Source organism: Triturus cristatus, chromosome 8 (genome assembly GCF_964204655.1).
Source record: "Triturus cristatus chromosome 8, aTriCri1.1, whole genome shotgun sequence".
Taxonomy (NCBI): domain Eukaryota; kingdom Metazoa; phylum Chordata; class Amphibia; order Caudata; family Salamandridae; genus Triturus; species Triturus cristatus.
Window position 1 is genome coordinate 859748178 of NC_140591.1, and position 19203 is coordinate 859767380.

Here is a 19203-nt window from a genome sequence, read left to right on the forward strand (position 1 = left end):
TGGACCGCTAGATCAACTCCGTCTCGTCCTCCTGCTTCCACACCCTCCGCCTCCTACGTAAGACCTTCAAATGGATCCCCCTCGAACACAGAAAGACCATCACTCACGCCCTGGTCACCAGCAGGCTCGACTACGGCAACGCACTCTATGCCGGAATAAACAAAAACCTCACCTGCAAGCTACAGAACATCCAAAACGCCGCCGCAAGACTGGTCCTCAACCTGCCAAGACACTAACACTTCTCCCAGCACCTGCGCACACTCCACTGGCTCCCCATCGAAGCTAGAATCACCTTCAAGATGCTAACCCACGCTCACAAGGCCCTCCACGACACCGGACCAGCATACCTGAATAGCTGACTCAAATTCCACAGACCCCAAAGGACCCTACAATCAGCCCAGCTCTACTACGCCAGGGTCCCCCGCACCAGAAAGACCAGATCGGGAGGCCGCTCCTTCTCCTTCCACGCGGCCAGAGCCTGGTACGACCTTCCGCTCCACCTCAGACAGATAGCATTGCTCCTCATCTTCGCAAGAAACCTCAAAGCCTGGCTCTTCGACAGACCCCCTACTTGATGGACTGGAACCTGCGAACCCCCCCCCCAGCGCCTTGAGACTCTTACGGGTGAGTAGTCGCGCTTAACAAACACCTGAATTAAGTGCGTGGCTTAAAACACTTAAGCTAAAACTCTGTACTTACCACAGTGTGCCGTCCGACTAGTATTTTGCCGCTTCTGTCCATTCATCCAGATATATAATACAGCAAGTAACATTACACTAAAACAAGCTAGGCCTATTGGCTTTGTCAATGGTTGTAAATTGCATAACATTAATACACAACTATGACATCGTTGTATATACTATTGAAAATGCTTCCGTTCTTGTGCACGAGGTTGTGGGGTAAGGCTAGAGCCTCGGCTCAACATCCTGTGATTCAAACCATGAATATGTCCTGGTGTAATGTAACTGGCGATCAGGTTTGCGCTATATAAAAACTGAAAAACGAGCTCTTTGAAGTTACATCAAAAGCAGTGACAGGTTTTACTAATGCAGAATTAAGGTTTTTTTTTGTTTTTTGTCCCCACCCTGAAGTTAAAAATGAAGAGCCTGGTAGGGAGCCGTCTGGGCACCTGCTTTTAAGAACTGCCGGTAGGACCCGGCCCACTTAAAGCCCTACAGCTACTGAATTTAATTGTTGTAACTTGTGGTACACCCATGTATCCTGCTACTGTTGTAAAGCGCTCTGATGCATTCGGGCTATGTCAGCGCTATAGCAAATTGCTAAAAAAATAATCTCCTTCCCTTCCCCTCGTGCCGATCCCCATTTTTTTAAAGCCTTATATATTCCTTTTACATTCCAGATCTATCTGTTTTCTTTGTTTATTTTACATGTATCTATCTTTGTGAGTGTCACGATGTCGTCGGTGCTCATAGTCAGCCCTGCGGGAAGGGTATGCAAATTCGACCAGGCCAGTGCTCCTTGTTGGGGTGTGTTGAGAACAGCACCTTAAGTTGGAGCGCTGCTTCTGTCTCCACCTACCGAGACAGGGTTGAGGTTCGTCCGCCTCTCCGTGGGTGGGCTGTCAGAGGAGCCATTGGAGGTGTGCAATGGAGCAAGAGCTCCGAAAAGAGCCGAAGAAAAAACTAAACACCGTCCCCTAGAATACCAAGGATTGCATAAAACCGGCTCACTTGCTGCTGATGCATACGTTCCGGAGCAAACAGGACTTCTCTTCCGGTGCAGCAGAAGAGGTGGTCTTTTCCGGGTCACCAATGTTCTAACCAATCGAAATGCTCACCGGGACACCCAGCCACATAGTCTCTTGTAGTACCGCCCTGTAGTCTGTCAATCAGTTTAAAATCTGCTTCCCGAATACCTATCGGCTCTGCATTTTAACGTTGCTTACAGTGGAAAGAGGTAGAGGCAATCGAATGATCGACATCTTCTGTCAGGAGACAGGAGGTAAGGTCCACGTTTGGGAGCCTCACGCGTAAACTCGGGAGTCTTGAACTGTAGGCCAAAGTACATTTGCGATGTACCAAGATTTTATGTGACGTGTATACATCTAAACTGAACTCCGTTATGAAAGGGTGCGTATACAGCCGTAAAGAGAGACAGAACAGAAAGACCTGTCCCATATCATGCCATATATGTGTGTAATGCAAATTAAATGTGTATCCGGCTTGGTATTTGTTTCTGAAGACTGTTTTTAAGCAGTATTTTCTGGCATTGTGCTCTTTATCTTTCAAACCCCCATATTTTGCAAGTAAACTGATCATTAAAGGTAGTTCCTCATTCACTGGGAATTGCGGATGCAACACCAGTATCGGGTGACCAATAAAGCAAGACGAGTTTATATGATACAGTTTACAAACTTAAAAAAAAAAAAGTTTTTTGATTGCTTTCTGTAATAACTTGGCTGATGCTGATTTAAAAGTTGGAGTACCACTAACCATGTTAAGAGGTAGCATATTTGATTATTTCTGAAAATCCTTCATAAAGACATATACAACATTTTCTTTTCACTAAACACCGGAATGTATCTTTTCCAAACCATTTTAACATGTCACCTCTGAATGAAAACAAAATAGACAACAAATGTAAATGTTTCCGTTTGAAGTAATAATTACTGAACTAACATATTGACAGGCTAATGAAAAATATTTTATTAGAGGGATTTGTTTTAGTGTATATGTTATTGTTGTTATAATGGTAGTTGATGTGTTTTGTGGTACGGAGAGACCGCTCAGTAGACGGGGGCAAGGGTTCAGCAATAGAATTGCAGACAAATATAGCAATTCAGATGCATTGGGGTATTCGAAAGATTGGCCCTGACTGTATAGCCAATCTATCAAGTGGTAGGTCCTGGTGTGCATGGGTTGGAGAGGGCGCCATGAATGCCAAGTCACAGCGGAGAATAGTCAGGCAGAGAAAGGTTGTCAAGGGGGTTGGAGGGGAGGTAGGGATAGCAAGTGACTTAGATTGACAGTTTGAGGGTATGCAGATGCGTCTAGTGACGGGTTGTGAAGGAAAGAAAGAGATACAGAGAGTTCTCAATATACGTATCCTCAGTTTTAATCGCTAGTTTGTCAGCTGTTGCCAGTTAAAGTTGATGCATTTGATGAGTTGGGTCTGCAAGCCCCAAACACTGCTCACAAAGAGGAAATTACATTGAGCAGTATCGGAGATGAAATGTGTAAACCTCTGTGACTGATCACGGATCATATGCTTATTTATTTTTTGCATTGCAGTGTTTCAGAGCAATATCCTCCACCCTCCGCTGAGTCCTCTGTACAGCACTAACAGTACCATCTCTCATCAAGCAGTGGTCCACTGTCTGCTAAGGCACAGCACCATGCTTGCTACCATTTTCTCCGTTCTAGACTTACCTAGACTAATCTCTCAGGACACGCCCTTGTATAGTCTTGAGTTAGTCCAGGACTTGAATAATCTGTTGTTGCATACTTCGTGGCAATGCTGGAGGGATAAAATGCATTGTTTATTTGTAGTCCGGTTACCGGTAGACTACAACTTGCTGGGAAAGTTTACAATAGAAGGTTCAAAAAGGTCCCAGCCTGAGTCCTAATGCCTTTGTTCAGGTGATGAGGAGACTTTTCTCGAGGCGTTTAACCTTTTTTACCTCACTATTTACATATTACTTAAGTATGAGACAGACTCCTTCTCCAGATTTGTAGTAGTCTTTTTTAGTGATTGCAAAATGCCTGGAAATATTTTTCAATATGAGCCGTTATTTGTGCACAAGCAAGAGAAAAAAATAGTCCACATTGACAGTTTGGTTGTCTCACAAAGCAGCCGAACAGCCGACACGTGTTTCGCCCTTCAATGTCTATCAGACTTGGGCTTTTTCAAAGCTTTAACATTCCTGATATCTTATTTATCAAGTAACTTAGGTCCATATTCAACGAGATTCGGCAATGAAAATCTCATAGCAATTGTTATTGTGTCCTATATTCCATTGTCAAGGCAAGTCCAAAATCCATCTGTTAGTCCATATTTGATCACAGACTCTATAGTTATAAGTATAATCCCACTTCGCAACTGATAGGTAGAGTGCTCCCGTCGGCTGAAAATCCCCCGGTGTTGTGGGAAGTTAGCTGAGTGAGTCAAGCTTCATACTGGCTGAGTGAGTCAAGCTTCATACTGGCTGCTCCACCAGAGTCAGATTGAACGGTTATCACAGCCCAATCCCATAATGGATGTACAACGTTTTATTTCTGTGGATGGCTACGTTCCTTATAGCTCAAGTCTGTGACTCCTAGACTTGATGCTTTTACTTTGACAACACTAAGATTAAAAATTGGTTTGTTTGATAAACAGAAACACATGTATCATGCGACGGTGTCAGAGTACCAGTTGAGCTTTGGGTAATAGAAGATAGTGTTATAAATTGAAAATATTGTGTATAGCCTGGTTAATTAGTAGTTCAGTCTATGGCCACATAAAGTGTTGTAAAACTTCTCTCTCCCTGACCTGCATCTGTATACGAGCAACACCATGGATAAGTGAGCAGCCCTTTGGTGGTTACAGTTTAGCATGAACTTAAGCTCTCCAGTCTGCCAAGTCATCAGCCAACCTGTAATTATCATTAATCTGTTAACCTCTTCTGTAATCAAATGTTCTTCTCCATCTCTCAGACAGTCATCCAAATTCGGAAACTCACTTGGCAGAGAAGAACTACGTACATTAAAACTTTTTTTCAAGGCCATAAGACAATAACAAAGAAATAATTTTATCCTTCACCGTCTAAAGCCCAGAGGTATTGTGAGAGGAAAAAATCGTTTTTATGTTAATACTGCCCTCACACACTTTACAGTGTCATGCTTCATCATTGGGCCGCATCTGACGCCCACGTGCAGACCTACACAATGGGCGGAGCGCAATTTTTTAGAAATGAAGTTTTATAGTGGTGAGAGAACAGAAAGACTGACAAAGTCAACAGAAAGCACAGATAATATAAACAAACGTAAGGAAAGAATATTCCCTAAAGAAGGGACCACAGAGTGCAGACATAAACACTTAAAACTGCCTAAGAGGGAACCGTCATCATTCTTTATTCCTGTCACCCCTTGGTAGGATTACAAATAATAATTTGGGAAGATTAGGGGAGGTAAGGACCCCTAGAACCCTGCTGCGTAAACCAACATGTTTCAGCCACTGTTACACGCTCATCTGAGTCGTTCTGGCATTCATCAGGGTGTTGGTCCCGTTTTTATCTGGTCAGTGCCCCTAATTGGTTTTTTGTTTACCTTATATCGACAGGCAGCCGAAATCGCTGCGATCAAGTACTCTGGGTAATTTCCAAGAGAGAACAAGTTTCTGTAAAAGAAGGTGGAACATATATTTTGTGTCGTTCTACTCTCGTGCTTTCAATTCCATAAAAATGCATTTTAATCACTTCCTCTAAACTATTACACCAGTGAATCTATCATATCACCCAACACAACCAGAGGGTTACATCACTGCCTTACTACTGTGTCACCAATAACGAAAAGGCAACCATGATCCCAGTGAGGTAAAAGGGAAATTATACACCAAAAATAATTCACTCGAGAATACCCGAAAGCAAACTTATAGTTATAAAAAGACACGCTTCTATCTGCTTTCGAACCAAAACTGCGAGGGTATAAACTTCTTATATCCAAAAGACTTACAAGGGTTTATTAGTAATTCTCCAAACCCGGGACCGTTGTGGGACCGTGGTCTTGTAGTTACACTCTATATCCCGAACAGCCAGGGAGAAATGTGGAACAAGCATTTACAATGCAATGGTCTCGGCAACATTATAGGTAGAGCTATTGGTATTGCTCATTATTTTTTTATCATTATTGTATCCCTAAATAAATGGCATTGGCATTTCTATTGGAATTAGTTTTTTTTTGCATATGTGATACCTATTGCATTAGCAGAGAGAGAGTGAGGTATTGAGATAGAGAGAGAGAGTGAGGTATTGAAATAGAGAGTGAGGTATTGAGAGAGAGTGAGGTAGATAGAGAGAGAGTTAGGGAGAGAGAGTGACGTAGTGAGAGAGCCAACCCCACACACATACAGAACCACCCACACAGAGCCACACACATACAAAGTGTATCCCCCAGACATACATACAGAGCCAAACAGATCCACCTGGCGCCGCCCGCGAGAGCTGTGCCATCCCCCGGTGAGTCACCAGGACTCTGTGTTGCTACCGCCGGGACAAAAACACTGGTGGTTTACAATGCAATGGTCTCGGCATTATAGGGTCGGCACGCAATATATAGTTGTTTTTTTAATTTATAGATTGTCTGAACCTCTACTCAAGGACCTCGGGGAACTCCCGAACATCTCAACCTGAAAGAAATACGCCCCACCGAATTTGCGGAGCTTCTTTCATCATGTGCATATTGGCATATGTAGGTTTTTTGCACGGTTAAAATACTTATTTCAACATAATTGAGTAACCAATAAGACTACAATTCCCGCCAACCTGCACGAAAGTCATTGCCTCCCTCGTATAGGACGCCGGGGGATGTAGTTTTATGTTGTCTAGGGTATCATGAACACCAACGACAACGGGCTGCATACTGAACTACTATCCCAGTAAGCCTGTGAACACACGTTTCCTTGCGTTGCATCAGCTGTCACTGCATGTTCTTTTTCGGAACCGGTGAAGTCAGAAAGGGAGAGAGAGTTGATCATGAAGCAGACTGTGTGCTCCGCGGGATCCCCGCACTGCCTGATAGTGCTAGCCGCTGCTGAGCGGTGCCGGACTACGGTGGAAGTACACTGGGCATTGACAATCTAGGAGCCCTGATTGTTCGCTCATAAAACAAACAAGTGAAAACGTTTTGTTTTGAGCAAGATTTTTTTTTTTTAATTATAGTTTTCATCAGGTTTGAGAGCCATCATGTCTCACTGCATGTTAATTTCATGTGGTGTATGTAAAGGAGGAGAATGAGTTAGTTATTCTAAAAACAAGGACATCACTAGTTCAGGGGCATTGTGCCATGTCGGGATTTGGGGGCCAGTTTGGACGATTCTGAGCCTATCCCTGCAGAGGAGAGGAGGTGGCACGGGGAGGGCAGAAGGCACGAGTCGAGCCTCTCTGGCGCCGGGGCGGACCTCCTCACTACGCGCACACTAGCGCCGAGTTTGAGAAAGAAGCAGCGGACGCCGGAACTCCTCACTCATGGAAGGTGGTGGGGGAGGAATGGGCGAGCATACACCCCTCGGTGGACGGATTTGACTCGAGGTGTGGCGGGACTGACCTCACCTGGTGTGGAGCGACTGGCCTCACCTGGGAGGGGAGCTAAAACAAGGCACTGCCCTCGTGACGGGAATGGCCACTGTGGCATGTGCACACCCAGTTTTAGAAAACACTCTCCAATTCCAGCATATTTCAGAACAGTGGTGCAGCAGGTAGCACGGGTGGCAAGGCGCATGGATCACGAAAACATTAAACTAATTTGGACTACCCAGTGCAAGGAGGATGAAACCAGCGTCAGGGCTCTGGTGCGCAGGAGCGGAGAGAGAAGGGGAGGGAGGAAAGGGTAGAGCTGGGATCACACGGGAGAAAGAAACGCAGCGGCGCAGTTTCTCTCTCTTAATCCTCCCCCTTGGCGGCAGCCCCCTCTCCCCACATCCCCCAAGGCTCTCAAGGGGTTCACTTCAGTGACCAAAGCTACGAGTTATTTTTAGTTACCTTATTTCTCCTCTTGCCTTTTTCCTTCGCTTTAACTCGCAATTCGTGTGGAGATTTTTTTGTTATTCAAGGAGGATGAAACCAGCGTCAGGGCTCTGGTGCGCAGGAGCGGAGAGAGAAGGGGAGGGAGGAACGGGTAGAGCTGGGATCACATGGGGGAAAGAAACGCAGCGGCGGTTTTCAGATTCGGGGGCGGATGAAACCAGCGTCAGGGCTCTGGTGCGCAGGAGCGGAGAGAGAAGGGGAGGGAGGAAAGGGTAGAGCTGGGATCACATGGGGGAAAGAAACGCAGCGGCGGTTTTCAGATTCGGGGGCGTGGCTAAAAAGTGGAAAGAACACCAAAAAACACGCCCCCGAATCTGAAAAAGACGGAGCCTATTTGGAGGGACGGCTCTCTCCTCCAATGGCTGGCCTCCGTTTAGGAAGCCAGCCAATGGAGGAGAGGCAAAAAGAGAGGCGGGCTAAGGAGCCACTCTAGGAAACATTAAATCTCGACTTCCGGTTCTGCCTTCGGCAGACCGGTAGTCCTTGACCTAAAAACATGGTTCCGTTATTCCCAATTCAAGTTCCTTTTGAATAAATATTACAGCAATTATTCAACAATTGTTTTATGTTGCATAGACTCGTTCTTATTCAACTATGGTAATCCAACCACTTTTCCACAAATTAATCATACTCATCCTGAGTCCCCGCTGGCCTACAAAATGAGCTGACCAAACTCTGATGGAAAACACCATCAGTGAATTACAAGTAGCGTACCATACATCCGTTAGTTACTTACTACTCCAAAGACTCACGCCACTGCGACTCCTCACACCGGTCCACCGTCGATACTGACGGAACCGAGTCGCCTTCTATTTAAAGAGAGAACAAGCAGTACCTACTCGGAGGGAAATTCCACCCCCCCATCAAAGCATTATTCGGCACTTCCGGCATCTCGCGTTAGACAACACAGAAGAAGGACACCAAAAACGGGGACTCCCGATGGAAACCCAAAGTCGGCAGACATCTTAAAAGGACTAATAATTCCCCAAAGGTTATCCGACACCTACATGGGGATCGTAATTCAAGGAAGTCGCTCTGACCCCTTTTAAATCCATTCTATTCAACTACACCTCAAATTCAGGCTTTGCTTTGTATTCCCTCAAAGTCATCCAAATTCGCCTGGTAGCTATTCTTTGCTTGACCAAAAGCAGGCTGAGTATTCCAGCTTTCTTGCATATTTTATGTGTTCATGCAAATGGGATTGGGCTAAATAGGCTGTGCTTTAGGGGTCATTTGGCTTAGTAATCTACAATATTTTTTATTATTTTTCGTAATTTTATTGTAGATATTTTTAAAGCGAATACCTATCCCCGGTGTACAGTGGAGTGTTGTGCATATCAGAAAAATACAGAGCCTGCATGTGCAATTCACGTTTAAAATAATAGATGTGAACATATATTGGAAAAGCTCAGCAATTGAGTCGAGAGAAGCTGGGGAAGAGAGTCCACCTGGTAGGAATATAGTGAGCAGGTGGGATTTGGGATCTTCCATTAACTGTATTAATGAAGATGCTATCCTGAGGTGTAAAGGCGGGACGTCATTCTCTATATAGGGCCATGTGCTAAAAAAAAACTTTAAATGTTTCCATTCTTTGTTTTTCATTTCGATTTCTAGTTTGGCAAAGGATATACTATTAGATTTGTAGATGCTACCAGAAGTGTTTCATATATAGGCAAGGTAGGCACGTTTCTTCATTTCCCTTGTATATCCCACAGCAAATCTTGAAACGGTTTCTGGCAGAGGGGTAGTCAGTGCAATTCTATCCAAGTCAGAGGGGTCTTAAAATGTCTTTGACTGGTAATTAGTCGAGGTGCTGCATGAAGACTATCATAGATTGGAGACCAATAAGTAGCCTGTTTCTTCTGTTGATGCATGATAAGCCAAGGGCCTAGAAGACGGAACGTTTAGGGGGGTACTAGGGTAAACAAAGATTACTGGGCTCAGATCTTAATGTGAGCCTTTCACCACTAATGTCCTAGGGTTTTTCCTTGCTGTTGAACAAAAGCACAGCTCACCAAGTACATTCATGTATCTCACTGCCCTCCACAAGACGCAATGAGGACTCGATTACATGAGCAAACACAAGGAGATGATGGATGGAGCTCTGAAACTTTTCAGACACTCACTCCCAGTCACAGATCTGGGTTGAATTCATCATCGTTCTTTAGCTCACTTCGCCACCCCAGTTCAGATCCAGCCATATGCAAATCAGTATTGACTCTGTTCCTTATGGGAACAGTCCAGCCCAAACTGCCAAGCCAGGTCTTCCCTGGACTGGAAACAAGCCTCCTGGGACATGTTTCAGGGTAACAGAAATCGAAAGGTGGCAGGCACTAATCATGCTAGCACCCTCCGTGTCTGCCTTCCCAGCTGCCAAGACATATTCTACTACCTTCTCCATGAAGCTCTTTGCCCAGTAATGTTTGCGTACCTTTCCTCTGGTTGATTGTAATGTGCAGTGAATATGTGAAACCTCTTAAATTGATGTCATAGCATGAACCGTTTACGGTTTCCTTAGGTAGTAGCACACTGTTCGGCCACTTTGTGGCCATAAGCTTCCTTGTTGAACACACTAACATTTAGCTCAGACATATTATTTATGTTTTTTTTTTTTGTTGTGGCAAAGCGGGGTGTACACTTTTTGGTTCTTTGATAAAACATACACAAGTGCCAAGCAACACTCTTAGGACAAAACAATTGATTTATATTCTAAACTAAAATGAAATAGATTCAGAGCAAGGGTTTGCACCCTGAACTATGTTCCCCCCTCCAATTGCTCCTAAGTCCAGCTTAACTCATTCCAACCAAGTGTTTGCCAGGTTACTGTCCCTTGCCACACCTGGACTGGTAACTTATAAACCAGAATGATAACCAATTCGATTTTGGGTTGTTGCATTGGTTGGGGAGGGAGTCAGACTATTAATGGAGATCAGTGATAGGCTATAGAGAAATGGATACAAAAGGAGGGACGGGGGGGCTATTTCCACTCCGGAAAAAAAAAGGGGAGTGGGAGGTCCAGCAAAAACAAAGGCCCCAGTTATTATGGTTAAGAAATAGGATTAATGCTGTTCCTCTGGAATAAAGTTTTTAGGAGAGTTAAAGAGAAGGTTGGATCCATCTAAATCCACATGGTGTCTATAATTGGGAATCCATTTGTTGGATTGTGGTGCCCTCACACACCCTAGCGGGTGTCATGCTTCATCATATGGGCTGCTCCTTGTCGGGTCGGCTCCCTAGCTGGTAACTACCAAAGATATGTTGATTTATTGCTGTGATGTGTTCTCAACCCTTCATATTGAAATGGCACTCGCTGGCAACACACAGTTAAAAAGTATGGGTGAGGGACTCAACAAGGTTCTAGTGGACCCTTCTTAGGAATAAACGCATGAAGAAGCGCGGTTCTATTTAGAACGCTAATGGAACAAGGGGAGGTCGCTGGATGGAGACGGTGCTAGTAACGGTTACAAATAAGTACGCATGTAATCGTGGCAGTAAGGTGGCCCTATGTGACTCCTACAATAGAATACAGGTTTAAAGTCCAGGCTACTTACATTTTGTTAACTCGCGCTACTCCTTGTGACCTACCCGTTCCACCGAGTCCGGGAGGTAGCATGATAGAAAGTAGCGAAGGACTTATGCTAGTGATATCGGTCATGTGATAGGGGGATGGACGGCTCATCTATGTCAGTTGTTAAAGCCAGTTAAGACGGCGGCCATATTTGAATGGAGTAAGGATAGATATAGGTCGTGAAATGTAAGAGAGGCAGTGTAATACTCTATTCTGATATCAGAGGTTGAAAAGCAAATGGCCGGGTTAAGAGGTACAAAGTGTATTATAATGTTGTTTAGACATTATACTTGACAGTGAAAAGGCTCGAGACAGTCTTATGGTAGAAAGTGGTTGTATATGTGTCAAGTTACATCGCAGTCAAAAGAGAGAAAGGTCAGTCTCTAATGACATGCAGATATTATTCATACTGTAAAGCGTATTGGTCAACAGCAGTTTGTTTTGATGTGAGGTGAAATCAAAAAATATAATGAAACACAACACAGCGAGAGTATAGAGAATAGTCGCCATGTAAATAAATAAATAAATACAGTGGCGTAACAGCGGGAAATGTCAGCCAAAGAGTAATTAAAAAGGCTGATTGTGATGGGGGTAAAATCAGTCAGGTTAGATCTTAATTGACCCCCAAGGAATTTCATCATTGAGGCCGTTGGTATCTGAAGACAGGCGGTGAATCCAACGCTGTTCTTTTGCAAAAAGACTCTGTTTTGTTATGTTGGGTTTGGTTTCAAGAATGAGCCATTTGACCGAGTGAGGTGAATGGTTGTTTTCAAGAAAATGAACACATATTTTAGTGTTGTTCTTATGGCAGCGAAAATTTGCTGCGGTGTTCAGAGATTCGCAGTTTGACTGGGCGAGCCGTCATCCCCACATAAAAGAGATTACAAGGACATATTAAAAGGTAAACGCAGTTGGAAGTGTTGCAGTTGGTATGCGTTCTTAATTCCCATGTAAAAGTTGTGTTGAGTGTTATGGTCTTATGTATAGATGTGAATGCACATACACTACAACTTCCACATGGGTAGTGGCCACTGACTGCCGGTAATTGCCATAGTGTGCCTTGTCGATCTTTTTCTTTAGGTTTGGGTCTAGTACGCACGAGCATGCCCTTGATGTTTCTGGAGCGTTTGTATGCGAACCGCGGTGGTTCGAAATTCATTGTCCCTGTGTTAAGGATATTCCAGTGTTTAACCAAAACCTTACTCATCAGGTTGGAAGCTGGTGTGAAGGTGGTCACGCAAGTGAGAACATCGGAACTGCTTTTTACTTTATGTTCCAAAAGTCCTTCTCTATGATTGTGCCGTGCTCGTTTCTTCGAGAGGGTAATACTCCTCTGTGGGTATTGTCTCTCTGTCAGATTTTGGGCAAGGATGGTTGATTCGATCTTTTATTCCTCCAGGGTGCAACAAGGAGAGAGGGGCAGCTATCTATCAGCACTGCCTAGGGGTCTTAGAATGAGGAATTACCAACAGAATCAGAGAAGCAGCTTGCAGCAATGCCTAGAAGACTAGGAATGATGAATTACGACTGGAACCAGAGAAGCAGCTAGCAGCACTGCCTAGACGACTAAGAATGTGGAATTACGAATGGAAACAGAGACATAGTCGCAGCACTGCCTAGAGGGCTAACAATGAGGAGTTACTGACGGGACCAGAGTAGCAGCTAACAAAACTGCCTTGAGGGATTAGAATGAGAAATTACCTACAGGACCAGAGAAGCAGCTAGCAGCACGGTCTAAGAGCTTAGAATGAGGAATTACCGACGGGACCTGAGAAGCAGCTAGCCTAGAGGACTAAGAGTGAAGCATTACTACTGTGATCAAAAACACAGCTGCAGCACTGCCTAGGTGACTTAGAATGAGAAATTACTGACGGGCCAGAGTAGAAGCTAGTAGCATTGCCTAGAGGACTTATAAATGAGGAATTACCATTGGGACAAAGTAAGCAGCTGCAGCTTTGCTAGAGGACTTAGAATGAGGTATTACCACTGGGACCAGAGGAGCAGCTGAAACAGTGTGTAGAGGACTAAGACTGAGAAATTATCACTGGACTAGAGCAGCAGCTAGCAGTATTTATTAGATGACTAAGAATAAGTAATTATCACTGGGAGCAGAGACACAGCTGCAAAACTGCCTAGATGATTTAGAATGGGCAATTGCCACTTGGAACAGAGACACAGCTGCAGCACTGTCTAGAGGACTTAGAATGGAATAATTTCTGACAGGACCAAAGAAGCAACTGCAGAACTGTGTAGAGGACTTGGAATGAGGAATTACCACTGGAATTACCACGTGGATCAGACACACAGCTGCAACACTGCCTAGATGACAACTTTATAATCATGTCCTACAGTAGTTTTATTATTACATGAACAGATTTCTACAAAATTGTATACTGATATTTCTAAATATTTACTTTTGCACTTTAATTTGACTTTTTTACTGCATGATGCAAAAATGATTGCCAATAATGCAGAACTTGTGTTAAAAGGAGCTTTTAGCTCTGAAAAGGCTAAAGGTACTATTCTGTACAATATATGTTTGTTCTTTCCTTCATAGCACATTGACTTGTGTTTTTCACTTTAAAAAATAAAAATGAATTCATGAATGGTTGAAGGGTTCTAACTCTTGTGAACTGCTCTTCTCTTTTTACAAGAGGAAACAAAAACTCTGAACGCTCTGGCATTTTTAAGCGCCCATGCATGCCATTAATATAGAAGTGCTGATGGCATTTTCTTATTTATTATGTTTATACATCACTGTCATACAAAGCCCGAAGCAATTAGTTGGAGGAAAACAACACCTGCAAAAGCAGGGTGAGCTGGCAGTTATCGCAAAATGTATTTTGGAAAGAGAACACAAAGTAGAACAAGCATTTGCAATGCAAAAGATCTCGCATTTGCGAGAGTTTGAGCTGTTGGCATTGTAAACGACAATGCCTTTTATTTACGTGTTGGTTTTTAAAACATAAATAAAAGGCATTGCAATTTACTATGGCAATAGCTTAAACTCTCGCAAATGCGAGACACATAGTAAAACCGTAACATCCTTCTAAAACAAGAATGAAACCGGAGAACTGGGAGAGTTTGTGTGCGGGGGTCGAAATGTGCATTGTCACTTGCAGGGGTTATAAATATAAGAATGGTGTGTGGAGGGGCGGTGGTGTGGAACGCAATACTGCGCTTGAGGTTCACGCAAAGACCTCTGATTACCTGTGGCTCCATTCTGGTTCCACAGTGGGCCCTTGACCGGGAGGGGTCGATGCTGCAGGGGTCCCACCTCCTGCGGGCTCAGAGGCTTGTCTACTACCCGGTGTATGACGTCTGAGCCGTCATTCATGTAGCTAACCCTCAGGGGAGGGGGCTACCGCAGGGCCCCCTTGGGCTCCTCCGACAGCTGCTGGATGACCGCCCACTGCTTCTCCCTGCACTGTTTAACGCACAGCAGAACCGGACTCCCTTTATTCTCATCGCCGCCCCTGGCGTTAGAAGCACAGACTTGACCCAGTTCGGCCTTGGAGAGTGAGCTTCGAAGTCCATGCACAAAACTCTTGAAGGTGAGCAGGCCGCTGGGGGGCGCCGCCCAGCGCAGGCACTCCAGCACCCCGCGGGGCAGCTCCAGAGTGTCCGCCCCCTGCCAGCGGGACTCGATCTCCGTGATGTGCACCGCGCCCCACAGCCCGTCATCCAGGATATCGAAGAGCGTCCGCAGGCTCTGCAGGAAGGCGCGGGGTAGCCCGTCCGTGCCCTCCGGCGGCACCAGGGGCACCGGCTGGCGGGGATCCATGCTCAGAGCAGCAGCCATGGAGGCCTGGCCCAGGGGACGCGCCCCCTTCCGACCTCCCAGCCCTGGAGAGCAGGTAAGGAAGAGGAGGCGCTGCTACACGAAGCTCCAAGGAAAATGCACAACCTTCAACCCCATGGCAACTTTCTTCCCACATGAAACTCTGTTTATCCTTTGATTTAGCCTACAAGATTGTTGCGTCACTGTTTAGAAGCATACCTCCCACTGATTGGTTAGAGTCACAAGCCCCGTCGCTGTGATTGGTTAAAAGTCCTGCATTCATAAATTTGATTTTCGATTCCGAAGTGAGACTATACCTGCATATCAAACGAGAAAGCAGAAGCAAGCGGCAGGGAAAGCGATCACTTTTACTCTTGCGATCGCTTCAAAAACAAAGAAGCCCGTGAGTGGTGCACGCGCGCCACAGCGAGCCATATGGTTTCAATTAGCGCGATAATTGAAACCATTTTATTTATTTATTTTATTTTATTTTGAGAGTTTTGTAGAGCGCGAACCAGACCCTTGTGGGTATCAGAGCGCTTTACAGGGTAGAGTCTTAGTTACATAGACAGAGGGAGTTCACATAGAGATTACAGAAAAAATAGTGCACGTATACTCATTCTATCATTGACACATTATATAAGATACATAACAAGAACAAAAACATTCGGTGAGATTCAAGCATAATATAGATAATTATCTAGGGTCTCTAGCCGGGCATAGGACATTATAAAGTTCCGGATGGATGGTACATTGGGTCACAGAGTAACAGTAGTCCCTGTTCAGGTGAGTTTGGCCATAAGAAGCGCCCTCACTTCTTTTTTGAAAGATGCAGTGGAGGGATTAAGTCTTGTTTCTGGGGGTAGAGCATTCCAAATTCTGGGTGCCATCCCTGAAAAGGTTTGGTTGTATGTTTTCTTCTTGTTGAATCTTTGCGGTTTCAATAGAAGGTTGATAGAACTTCTTGAGAATCTGACACCACAGGAGGGCACCAGTTTCTGTGCCAGATAACTGGGTGTATTGTGATGGATGGCTTTATGGGTCATACAAGCTATTTTCAGATTAATTCTGGCTTCAAAGAGTAGCCAGTTAAGGGATTTTAGGTCCGGTGATGTATGGGAGCTTCTTTTGGAGCCAGTGATAAGTCTCGCTGCGGTGTTGATTGAGGCTCTCCGAGGGACCGTTGCAGCTCTGGGTAGGCCACATAGAGTAACACTTCCGTAATCCACTCTTGGGATGACTAGTGCTTGTACTGCCATCTTGAAGTCCTTTTCAGGCAGGAAGGGTTTCAGTTTTCTTAAAGTATTTATCTGAAAGTTAGCTCTCTTTGTTGCGTTGCTGATGTGTTTTTGCATATTAAGCTGACTGTCCAGGGATATTCCCAACGATTTTGCTGAATCAACGATGAGAGGTTGACAATTGAGAGCAGTAAGGTGTTTGTTACAGTCTTGCAATACGGGTGCTTGGGCGGGGAGAGTAATGAGGAGGAATTCGGTTTTAACGGCATTCAGTTTGAGATGATTTTCTGCCAGCCATGTTTGGGTGTTCCACAGAGTGGTGTTGAGCGCTTTGATGTCTTTAAGGGTGTGGATCTTGAGATATAGTTGTGTGTCGTCCGCGTACATGTGATATTGCACGTTAGACGAGTAGAGAATTTCAGTGAGGGGTTCCATGAAGTGATTGAACAGTGTAGGAGATCGTGCCGATCCCTGAGGGACTCCTAAAGTGACCGGGACGGGATTGGACAGGAACTGATTGACCTTGAATCGTTGTGATCTATCTTGGAGGAATGACGTAAACGAACTTAGTGAACCGGCTAATCCCATTCTGTGTTTCAGAAGGTCAATCAGGTTTTCGTGTTTGACCGTATCAAAGGCAGAGGACAGGTCCAGCAAGATGAGTAGACATGCTCCGTTTTGAACCAGGATTTGTAGGGCATCGTCAATTATGTGAGTCATGGCCGTTTCGGTGCTGTGACCTGCACGGAAACCAGATTGGAATTTGTTGAGTAGGCTAAACTGATCAATATGTCTTAGTAGCTGGAGGTGAACAAATTTTTCTAGGAGTTTGGCTAGGGTAGGGATATTGGATATAGGACGGTAGTTATTTAAGTCTACATTGTCAGCTGTAGGTTTCTTTAGAATGGGAGATACCTGCCCACCCTTGAGGGTGTCAGGTATGCAACCTTGGCGTAAGGAATTGTTTATGATCTTGGTCCAAAGAGGCAGCAGCAGTGGGGTGAAGTCTTTAACAAGGTTTGCAGGAAAAGGGTCCGCGAAGTGATTGGCAGGGTTTAAGGTAGTAAGCATTTTGAGAATTGATTCCTCGCTGTAGGTAGTGAAGGATGACCAAGATGCGTTATTTTTTAGGTCGAACTTTGGAGAGATTTGGTGTATGGGTTTTTGAGGGGAAGATGAGGGGTTCGTATGTGCGACCGAGAGTGAGATAAGATAGTTGATAAGCTCCTTTTTTATGGTCTCGGTTTTCTGAGTGAAGAAGGAAGCAAAATCATCACCGTTAGGTCGTGGTCCTAATTTATCTTGTGGTCGGTGCGGTGCATCCTTAGATTGAATTTTGATTAACTCAAAAAGTTTTTGAGGACGTTTTTTTGCCTGGTCTAGTTGGTGTCTAAAGAAGTCTGCTTTAGCACGTTTGATCTTTCTAAAGTATGCGTTTCTTTTCTTTCTTAGTATCATGAGGTGATTAGCAGATGGGACTGATCTCCACCTGCGTTCAGATAGTCTTAGGGATCTTCTGTCCTCATTGAGTCTTCCATCGTACCAAGGCTTAGAATCTTTTGTGGAGACTCTCTTTAGTTGGAGGGGGGCTGTCTCGTTTAGTAATATGTTCATGGTATTGAAGTAATAGTTGGTGAGATCATGGACATCAGATATCTCTTTGTCGGGAAGAAATAAGTTGTAGTTTGAAGTTGTGATTGCCTTAGGGTCAATGTTTTTCAGATCCCTCTTCCATACTTTAGGCCTTGTGGGTTGACCCAGGTTAAGCAGCACTGTTTCATTGATGCATAAGGTGATAATATGATGATCAGACCAGTCACATGGAAGGATTGTTTCTAGCTGAATGGAATCAGTTTTAGCGATTACTAAATCAAGGATGGATCCTTTCTCGTGTGTGGAGCTGTTGCCAAATTGGGTGAGGTCGAGATCAACGAGGAAGTTTTTGAGACTATTGACAACTGCATCATTGGGATCGTTCCAATGGAGATTGAGGTCTCCGAGAAATATTTGGGTGTTATGATGACCGACATTAGTGGAGACTAGGTCCATAAAGTGTTCTGTAAATGTGAGGTTATCACCTGGTGGATGATAGAGGGAGTGTAGAGTGCAAATTGGTTTGCCATTGCTAGTGATGTCAAGGCAGATGTATTCACAAAAGGGGAATACAGGGGACAAGGATCTGTTAACTTAGATATTGTTCCGATGTATGCATGCGATACCACCCCCAATCTTATCAATTCTATCCAGCCTGATGGTCATATTTTGGGGGTACTAGTATGTCGATGATGGGTGTAGAGGATTCCTTTAGCCAGGTTTCGGTTAAGATGATTAAATCTGGTTCTTGTGTGAGAATGAGGTTAGCTATGTCTGCTGCGTGTCTTGAGGCCGATCTACAATTTAGTAGTATACACTTAAGACGAGGCGAACAATGGTATGTGTTGAGTTCCTGAGTGAGGGGGACTTGTCTAAGGTTTTTTTCGATGATTCCCTTAGGGCAGTGTTTCCTGGGCAACCTGTGAGCATTGGTGGGAATGGTTAGGATTGGATCCATTTTGGGTGTGTAATTTGGGTGTATAGTGTTGTGAATCCGGGGTGGTGGTTCGTAAGAGTGCAGTATAGAGAGTACATCTTTCTCAGATAGGGGATTGGTCCTGCGGATTGGGCGGGATGATTTATTGTGCAAGGGAACTGTTTCCCATCTTGGGGTCGAGAATTTTTACATAATTACTGGGTGGGTCAGGTGAACGTTTGATTTAGTCTGTCGTGCAAATCTGTTGTTCCAAGGTTGACTCAGCAGAACATCGGATACATTTTGTATGTCCTCTTTGATTTGACATAGCGAGTGTATGATCTCATCAATTCTAGGGTCTGGTGC

The 19203-nt window shown here is 44.5% G+C and overlaps 1 protein-coding gene across 4 annotated transcripts in view; it reads left to right on the forward strand.

Moving 5' to 3' along the window:
* Positions 1-1726: 1726 nt before the first annotated feature.
* The window catches only part of TBC1D23 (TBC1 domain family member 23), a 558574-nt gene continuing 541097 nt past the window's right edge, over positions 1727-19203 (forward strand). Inside the window, exon 1 of one of the 4 annotated variants that reach the window (XM_085622378.1) lies at positions 1727-1962. The gene's annotated coding sequence lies outside the window, so the exon portion shown is untranslated. Of the gene's footprint in view, positions 2091-19203 lie in introns of all 4 variants that reach the window. The other 3 variants (XM_085622377.1, XM_085622376.1, XM_085622375.1) reach the window with 3 other exon arrangements.